This window comes from Salvia splendens, chromosome 9 (genome assembly GCF_004379255.2).
Source record: "Salvia splendens isolate huo1 chromosome 9, SspV2, whole genome shotgun sequence".
Taxonomy (NCBI): domain Eukaryota; kingdom Viridiplantae; phylum Streptophyta; class Magnoliopsida; order Lamiales; family Lamiaceae; genus Salvia; species Salvia splendens.
Genome location: NC_056040.1, coordinates 18,395,421 through 18,404,167, shown reverse-complemented (window position 1 = coordinate 18,404,167; position 8,747 = coordinate 18,395,421). Strand labels below are relative to the sequence as shown.

The following is an 8,747-nucleotide window of genomic DNA, read 5'->3' as shown; positions in this document are numbered from 1 at the left end:
CTAAAATTAAACTAAAGCATGGGAATTTTAAATTAAAGCAAAAAGTTGTGCGAAATAATAAATGAAATTGAAGCTCAATTCTTATCATGTACTATAATTAGAGTATATTATTTTAATATTAAATTGGGAATTTTAGTTAAATTGATATATCACCACACATGAGCTCTCCGCACATGAAATCATATGTATATAACTCAAAACCTCCTATTAGTTAGATGAGAAACATCATACCAAATAAATTATTTTGGATCTTTTTAATACTGTTATTAGATCATATTGACGGTATACGAATTAATTTTCATACGATGATGAGATATCTATTTTGTCCAAGAGTGTGAAGTGATAAGAATTTTGTGATGGCTGTGAGTCTACGGGATTGAGTGGTAATACCATTCGCAACACTGTCATTTATATGTCCCTTAACCGTCCCTTAAATTACTATTCATGGGCCACATTGTACTTTTTTACTCCATTTCTTAACTAAGGGACGGAACCTACGACCCTTCATCTCTTATCCATCCATTAACCCCTTAAATTACTATTCATTCAATTTCATTTTTTATTTTTATTTCCAACAAATTCAATTAATAAAAACACACTTCATTAAAAATAAAATAAAATTACAACATAAAATTCTAAAAAAAATTAAAACCTCATTAATAAAATCCTGAAAAAAATTAAAAATACATAATTTAAATAAAAAAACATATTTTTATGGTGGATTAATTTGTGGGAATGATTTGATATTTATAGAAGTGATTGGAGGCTTAAAGAAAATTAAAAAAATTAAAAATTTGCAAAAAACGCGTATAAACGACTAGAATATTTTTTGGGATTTTTTTTTAATTTTTGAATTTTTCCTGAATTTTTTTAAAAAATATTTTTTGGATAAAAACGACGCTCACTCGCGGGCCGGTGAATGAGCGTCATGGACGAACCGGAGCTCGCCACGTCGCCAACGCGCGTGGCGAGACGTCTCGCGAGCTGTCCTTCCGGGACGGGTGTTTCTCCGTGACGGGATGGAGACGGAAGGCTGCAACGCCGTCTCTTATCTGTCTTGTCCCTCCACGACGAGATAAGTAACAACTAAGGGACGCGTTACGGGTGGCCTAAGGAGTAGTATCTATAGGCTATAGTGATACTCTACATTTATTTTGTTGTGCACATTAATTTGTAATTTCGTATGTTCTATTTGGAGAATTCATTTATGTTTAGGCCACCCCCAACGCGTCACGCGGGTGGCCCGTGTTTCGTTCCGCAGTGACGGAACCGGGGCGGAATGCGTTGCAGCGTCTCGTCCCGTCACCAGCCCGTCTCCAGCCCGTCACGCAACCCATCCCGCCACGACGAAACGCGGGACGGCTCGCCACTCGTAGAGGCGACGTGGCGCGCTCCCAGGCCATGCGTGACACCCACTCGCCGTCCCGCGAGTGGACATCGTCACGCTGATGCAATAATTCATTTTTTTTTAAAAAATCGGATTAAATAAAAAAACAAATAAAAAAATGATAAACGATAATATTACCATTAATAGAGTCGTTTTTTCTTTTTTTTACTCTATAAATACTCCTATTTCATCCTCATTTCACACACAACTACACATCTATTCTTCCCGATTCATCTCCATTTCCTCTCCAATTTTCATCTAACATCTCATCACAAAATGTCCGGCGACGGAAACTCCAGCTCCGGCGCGTGGGATCTCAACGCGTTCGGCGACTGGGGGAGCATGTACAACACATTGGGTGGTAGTACAACACATTGGGTGGTTCCGGTTCGTCGACGTCGGGTACCCAGGGTTCGTCGACGCCGGGGGGGTACCAACCACCCAATTTTGATATTGATGCATACGTCTGTCCCTCCATCCCGCGGTATTTGCAGGGATTATCCCAGATTCGGGAGGATTATCGGTTCAACTCACCCCGGAAGAAGGCCGAGGCGGGGGAGGCTCTAGGGCGGAGGCGGATGCGGAGGAGGATGCGGAGGAGGAGGATCTAGGTTGGCATCCGTACGGCCCCAAAGAAACGCTGGCGGTGTACAACGCCTGGATCAGCGTCTCGTACGATCCCATCATCGGGAATCAACAACCCCGGAAGTGCTTCTGGGAAAAGGTCACTGTGGCCTACCACGAGATTAAGCTAAAAAAGACCCGCCGCCGCACATATAAGATGCTCCTCGCTCACTTTGACCGAGTCGACAGAGAGGTCAAACGATTCTGCGCCATCTACAAGAATGAAGCGGCGCAGTACCAAAGCGGAGCCACGGGAGCCGACATTCTGAGGTCGGCTTTGCGGGTCTACTTCGAAGACACCGGCAAACAATTCAAGTATGTCGATGTTTGGGAGCTCGTCAGGGACGAGGAAAGGTGGGTCGGCGGTGTGCGGTCCAGCTCGGACTCGACCTCGTAGCGCACGAAGCACACGGCGAGTGGCCAATACTAATCTGGTGAGGGCGGTTCGGGCAGCGGGGCACAAGAGTTTGCCTCGCAGGAGGAGGAGACCCCGGCAGACGATGTTGGGGGGTCCTCCCGTGGGCGCCGTCAGCCGCAAGGGAGAAATGCGGCGAAGGCGACTAGAGAGAAGAGGGGCCGAGCCGAATCAAGCCAGGCAGGCTCGGTCTCGAGCTCGGGGGGACCCACCAACTCCCTTATGGCCATGTACATGACCGCCACAATGGCGGACACTTCCCGCTTTACGCTCGCCCAATACCAAGCCTGGCTTAACGGAGTTGCGTTTATGGCGGCACAACTTGGCATTCCGCCTCTTCACGGCTTCAGTGCACCTCCACCGCCGCCTCCGGGGGATGATTCGCAGGCGGAGTAGTTTTTTTATTTTCTATAAAATTGTATTTTAAATTATGTCATTTTTATTTTTTTAGGATTTTAATTATGTGTGTGTGTTTTTTTTGAATTTTAAGTTGTATTTTTATTTTATGTTGTAATGTTATTTTATTTTTAATGAAGTGTGTTTTTTATTAATTGAATTTGTTGGAAAAAAAATAAAAAAATGAAATTGAATGAATAGTAATTTAAGGGACGGTTTAGGGACGGATAAGGGACGGAGGGTTGCAGGTTCCGTCCCTTAGTTAAGGGATAGAGTAAAAAAGTACGGTGGGGCCCGCAAATAGTGTTTTAAGAGACGGTATAGTGACAGCGTTGTGGATGGCCTTATAATTCGATGGGAATGATGAATTTGAACTCTAAATCTATATGTTGTCAAGAGTTCGTGTTATTTGAGAAAACATATTTCTCATGTATTTATTCAAAAAAGGTGAAAATACCTTCTTGAAAAGTATTGAATTCGAGGAGAAAATGTTAATTGAAAAAAAAATGACTACCATATTTTCTTTTTATTTGAAAAAAAGGTGAATATTCTTCAAAATTGAAAAAAGTTTGATAATATTTTCTTAAATAGTACATTTTCCATTGAAAAATCCTTTTTTATAAAGAAAAATAAATATAAATTATATAATAGATATTCTTCTTTATCTTTTCATTAATTGTATAATACTACGTTAGTTGACATTGACTTTATACAAATTCATCTCCATTACATAAAATGGCATAAATAAAACGATTTAATTCTGCACGATTGAGAAATTTGCTGGAAATAAAAAACAAGTAACAAATAAAAGGCCAACACGTACTCGTTTACGTCTATAAATATTGGATTTGGACAGGCACGGAAAATAACTTTCAAGTAGAATTAAAACATACACATGGTTGTTATGCAATAAATTTGGAGTCACGTTTTCAGCGCGTAAGAGAAATTGTCGAAATCGTAAGCCACACGAAATATGGATTTATATTAGTACAGTCCAAACCGCAGTTCAGGGGCGGAGCCAGGAATTGAACATAAGAGGGGCAAAAATATGCATAAGGAAATAATTTGAAGAATTGAGAAGGGGCAATTAAGAAGGAACTCAAATAAATATTCAAATTTGAAGAAAAATTAGTATAGAAGTAAAATTTTGAGCAGGGGCAATTGCCCCACTACAGGGCCATGTAGATCCGCCCCTGCCGCAGTTCGACTTTTTTTTTAAATCCAAAAATCTTGAACCATCAGATAGTAATAAGTAGAGCAAACAACAACAACATACCAACCATAGTAAGAAGAAATGCAAAGAACAATGTAGGTGAGTTGGCCAAGCGATAGAGAAGTTAATAATGTTTGGGGCTAAATATCTCGTGTTTGAGTCCTGCGTGGCACGACCCTTAAATTTATGTTCATTTAATCATAAAAAAAGTGCAAAGAAACAACTTTTGCTTATATTCATTTAACCATAAAAAAAAATGCAAAGAAACAACTTTTGCAGAACAAAAGCCAAGCTGACCTAAAAAGACGGAAGCAAAATATCAAACCCTAAATTTATGTTCATTTAACCATAAAAAAAGTGGAAAGATACAACTTTTGCATAACAAAAGCCAAGCTGACCCAAAAAGAAGGAAGCAAAAGATTAAACCCAGAAAAGCATAAAACATAACCAACCGATAGAGGAAGCAAAAGATCAAACCCAGAAAAAGCAAAAGATCAAACCCAGAAAAACATAAAACATAACCAACCGAAAAAAACACGCAGCTAGCCACCAGGATCATCTCCCAGAGCAATGGAACCGAGGCAAACATCAAGCAAGGAGCGAGAGAAGGGACAAGCACCCCCCCCCCCCCACCACGCACACACAAAGGTGATCATCTTCTGTGAGGTCTCGTTGCCCTTCTCTTCTCCACATTATGATATCATCAAAATTTTGCATTAATCAAAATCATTAAGCTTGTCAACTCACAAGCTAATTAATACTATTAATAACATTTTTCATTAATATCTGAACATTGTATATTGATTATTTATTTTGTTCTAATAAAAATTATGATAAACAAATGAATTATAAAATATAGTACTACTTTTATAAAAAATCAGTGGTTTTAAATAAAATTAACTAATATTAATATATTTGAAGAAATTAAATAAATTAAATATAAATAATAGATAAATAAATTAAAGAATATATTTTTGTAGATTCAGAGGAAAGCTCTATTAAGATTTAGAATATTTATAATGTATCTATGCATTTGTTGAGAATAAATAAAAATAAAATCACAAAGGAAATAAGTGAAATTTTCAACCAAAGTGAAATAAGGGTCCGTTTGGAATTGGAATTGGAATTCTATGGAATTGAATTGGAAGGAATTGAATTAGACCAAATCATTTGTTTGGCAAAAATGATATAATTGATATAGAATTGAATTTAAAATTTTAATATGTGCACTGTGTGTCTAAATGTGTGCAGTGTCTGTGCACTGTGTGTGTAAGAATGTGTGCAGTGTGTGAATGTGTGTGTGTGTGTTGTGTGTGTGTGTGCGCTGTGTGTGTAAGAATGTGTGCTGTGTGTGTGCGGTGTGCTGTGTGTATGAATGTGTGCTGCTGTGTGTGTGTATGTGTATGTGTATGTGCTGTTTGTGCTGCTGTGTGTGTGTGTGAGTGAATGTGTGCTGCTCTGTGTGTGCTGTGTGCGTGTGTTGTGTGTGTGTGCGCGCTGTGTGGGCTGCTGCTGCTGCTGTGTGTGTGGGCTGCTGCTGCTGCTGTGTGTGTGTGCTGCTGTGATTGTGTGTATGTGTGTGTTGTGTGTGTGTGTGTATGTGTGTTTGTGTGCTGCTGTGTGTTTGTGTGAATGTATGCTGTGATTGTGTGTATGTGTGTGTTGTGTGTGTGTGTGTGGGTGAATGTGTGCTGCTGTGTGTGTGTGTGTGAATGTATGCTGTGATTGTGTGTATGTGTATGTTGTGTGTGTGTGGGTGAATGTGTGCTGCTGTGTGTGTGTGAATGTGTGTTGTGATTGTGTGTATGTGTGCGCTTGTGTGTGTAAATATTTGGAATTCCAGTACTTTTGATTTGGAATTCAAAGTGTGGAATTGGAGGATTTAAATTTAATTTCAATTTCAAATTCAAGAATTTTTATGATACAAAACACTGTAATTTGGAAATGAAGGCTCCAATTCCAATTCCATGTATCAAACGGAGCCTAAGAGTGTCCACTATAAGGTGGACACGCCCAATAGCCCCGCCCCAGTTTTTGTCTATAGCCCCAGTTTTGTTGTCCATAGCCCCAAAATTCTATTTCCGCCACTATAGTGGATACTTCCAATAGCCCCAAAATTTTATAATTAAAATAATCGCATTATAAATAAATAGAAAACTAGGTAATTATTAGGGCCGAATATTCGTTGTATTTCAAACCGGTAAAATTTTACAACGAATATGTAAAATAAAATACAACTAAAAAATCCGCCACCGCCTACTCGGTGTCGGAGTCGGCTTCCTCGTCGTCTTCTTCTTCACCTCCTTCTCCTCCTTCTCGTCTTCTTTTAGCTCCACAGCCATGCCAACACCTTCATATACTAACATGGAGTAGATTAAACAGAAAACCGAACACTTTCAATGTTTAATTATTGCTGTATTTTGTTGAAAATTAAATGCATTAATTAAATCTAACAGCTCACTCCCTTAAAGGAAATCATCAAAACAAAGACGGCACAACAGATTTTTGACTAAATGGAGCAAAAACCTACTGTTTCAGAGAAAATGCATAAATTAAAACATGTGAAAAATGTTGACAACTATATTCTATAGAAATGAAATGAAACAAAAAAAACACAACCGCGAGACGAAATTGAAGAAGCTAGCATACTAACAACACGCTAATAACACAAAACCCAGGAAATATCTCTCGAGAAATAGTGGAATAGAAACACAGCTAGCAAAATATAAACCCCAAAATCAAGCAGCTCTAACATAGTAAGGAAGAAATTTACCAGTAAATTAGCAGCAGAGAAGCTCAAAGGAGAGATTTCTCGGGACCGGCGAATTCGCCGCGGCGGTGCACTCCACTATAGCCGCCGCGCCTATAGGCGCGGCTATAGACCCCTCGCCGCGACATCGCCGCGCACACGGCTATCGCGCGTCCGCCGCGTCTCCCCCCCTCGCCGCGTCCACCCCCGGGCCGGATACCTTCTCCACTATAATCCGCCGCCCCACCGCCGCGCCTCGCGGCTACCGCCGCGCCTATCCATAGTGGATGCTCTAAGTGAAATTCCAAGCAGAATCTCAAAAACACATCATTGGAAAGGATTCAAACTCGATATCTTAGAGATAGAAGGTTTGTATAGAATCCACCTACAGTACTAGCCTTTTTTTTATTTCACTATACGTACAAAATATATACTAGTACTACTAATCATTGAAATCGGTGGAGACTGTGCATTGTGTACTTATTAGTGAGTGTGTAGTTTGTGTATAAGAGCATCTACAACCGTGCTCTTGACAACGAGCACGGTTGTGGGCCCGGCCCAACTTTTTCTGCATGCTCTTAGACAAGAGCATAACACCCACAGTCATGCTCTTCCGCAAGGACGAGCACAAGGGCTCCACCATTCTATTATTCAATTTGAATAAAAACATTTCCACAAAATTAAAATGCATTAAAAATATCCAAAATAATATTACAAATTACAAATAAAATAAAAATTACATAATTAAAATCCTAAAAATTAAAAATTACATAATTAAAATCCTAAAATTTAAAAGTACGTAATTAAAATCCTAAAAATTAAAAATTACATAATTAAATTCATAAGTGATCGAATTTCGTCCAAATGGATGATGAATGTGTGTATTTAAAGATGGTTTTGAGATTAAACTTTTTTAAAAAAAAATTCAAAAAAAATTCAAAAAAACAGTAATAAAACGGCTATATTTTTAGGAATCCAAAAATATATATTTTTTTAATTTTTGGTATTATTTTTTATTTTTAAAAAAAAGAAAAAAATAAAATGCCAACGGCCAATAGAAACACGGCACGTCGCCCTGCTCGCTGGCACGGACGTGCTCTTAGCTAAGAGCACGTCCGTGCCAGCGGCAAGAGCACAGTGGCGGACAAGCGTGTCCTTGCCAGCGGCAAGGACGGACGGAGAGCTTGTGCTCACCGTTGCAGATGCTCTAATATGTGCGTGCACTCTATATATTGTGTGTGCGCAATTCATTTGAGCTCAATTTCATCAATCACTTCATTTTACCAACAAAATGATTACTTCAAATTCAATTCCATGATATTATACAGACCTTATAGGTTTTCTGCATGTTTATAATATTGTGGGCTTTATAATTCTCTTGGCGTATAGTACATTAAGTTTTATGATGAATTTTTCTTATAATTTTTGCTTAGTAAATATTATTTGAATGCAATATGATAAATTATACTAATCCTCACCTCTATGATTTATCAAATTATCGTGAGCATCTCTTAATCGTGTAAATTATAGTAGTAGTATGGAACTTTAATTGACTTCAATTGTGAAAGGTCGCGTAAAACTGGATCATAGCCCAAAACTTTAACCCATCTTTATTGGGCCTCAAAAATGTAAAAGGCTATTTTTTGTATTGAAAATCTAAATATAAGACTTTGCTTTAAATTCAACTTTTTTCGATTTTTAGCAAAAAAACTGATGTCAAATTTATTAATACTCACCTTCACAAATTGACGACCAATCCCCTAATATGGCAAGGAACTCTTCCCGAAACTCTCAAATCACAAAGAACCTAAAAAAACCAAATCCCCAAATGTGAAAAGGAATCCAAATCTCCAACATCAAATTTGTATGATGAAATTTGGAGAAAGTCCTAAAATTGAGTAAAATCTATGAGTGGAATCACGAACTCTTTTCCCTAGACCACATCGTTTTGAATAAGAACATT

General features: G+C 38.5%; 1 long non-coding RNA gene across 1 annotated transcript; it reads right to left on the bottom strand.

Moving 5' to 3' along the window:
- Positions 1-6,203: 6,203 nt before the first annotated feature.
- LOC121747582 lies at positions 6,204-7,331 on the bottom strand. The gene is made up of 2 exons (XR_006039224.1): positions 6,809-7,331; positions 6,204-6,394 (listed from the first exon to the last, which is right to left on the bottom strand). It is a non-coding gene; the product is annotated as an uncharacterized LOC121747582 (long non-coding RNA).
- Positions 7,332-8,747: the final 1,416 nt, after the last annotated feature.